The sequence below is a fragment of the Poecilia reticulata genome, linkage group LG19 (assembly GCF_000633615.1).
Source record: "Poecilia reticulata strain Guanapo linkage group LG19, Guppy_female_1.0+MT, whole genome shotgun sequence".
In the NCBI taxonomy this organism is placed as follows: domain Eukaryota; kingdom Metazoa; phylum Chordata; class Actinopteri; order Cyprinodontiformes; family Poeciliidae; genus Poecilia; species Poecilia reticulata.
In genome coordinates this window covers 1,283,635-1,284,815 of record NC_024349.1, presented here as the reverse complement: position 1 = coordinate 1,284,815, position 1,181 = coordinate 1,283,635, and the positions used below count along the sequence as shown (strand labels likewise).

Below are 1,181 nucleotides of genomic sequence, written 5' to 3'. Positions count from 1 at the left end.
TATCTATCTATCTATCTATCTATCTATCTATCTATCTATCTATCTATCTATCTATCTATCTATCTATCTATCTATCTATCTATCTATCTATCTATCTAATAAAAACAAGTGGCATTTATTTCATTTCTCCTCTTTTTGGCAAAGCTAAAAATTGACACCTGGTGCTAACAGACAGGTTTGGCTTTTTTATGTTTAATTTTTTATATTTTCAGACTTCAGGGTGTGCGGTTCGTATTTAGTTGCGCTCTATAGTCTGGAAATTACGGTAACTTATTAACTGTCCTCTGTTTGGCTTTTTGGTCCAAGAAAACAAAACTAAGTTCTGAACAGCCGGTAATCAAAACCTCATCACGGATGTGAAACTTTGTTCAACTGAAAATTTACCAAACAACAAAGTAAATTAGTGCTTGAGAACTTAATTAATTTAGGGGAAGTTAAAGCGCTAAGCAGAATATTGGCACCACTGAGTTGGAAGATGTAGATAATTTCTTCAGATTAATTTAACGTCTGCACATCTGTAAAGTCTGAGAGCCGTTTGGCAGCCATTTTGATCCCCAGAATTTTAAACAATATTACAGTTTAAGACTAGAGCTGCACAACGCATCAAATGTCTTTATCACTGTGTGAAATGGCAGCTTGGACACTTTTCTGGGTGGATATTAAGTTTCCATTCATTCACCATCTGCCTTTTTTTCCTCACCTCAGGTGTAACTTTAGGGGCTGAGATGCCAAAGCTCACAGCGTATTGCAGACATGGCGTAATAATAAAGAGAGAATTAATATCCTAACAATTTTGAAATATTTTTCAGCCATATTGGAGACACTTTTAAGGGAAATAGATTGGTTTTTAGCTCAATTTCATTTAATTTTGGGCCAGAGGGAAGATGACTTAATGATTCTTTCTCAGTTTAGTTTCATATGCAAATAACTTTTCACACTTTAAATAAGACAAAACTTAACTTACAGGTAACTTTTTTAAGTTTAAGTCAATCATTCCTTAATATTGATGAAAAATTACTAATTTGACTGGCAGATTATTTCACTTATAAAATGGGAAAAATAATTTTTATTTAGTTTCTAGTGCAAATATCTTAGTACACTTGAAATAAAGTGCTGGTTTAATTGGCGCCGTTACCTAGCAACCCCAGCCGAGCCCAGACCGTTACCTAGCAACCCCAGCC

The 1,181-nt window shown here is 34.4% G+C and overlaps 1 protein-coding gene across 4 annotated transcripts in view; it reads left to right on the top strand.

The window, feature by feature from the left end:
* The window catches only part of rnf40 (ring finger protein 40), a 25,570-nt gene that overhangs the window by 14,309 nt on the left and 10,080 nt on the right, over positions 1–1,181 (top strand). The window lies entirely within an intron of this gene.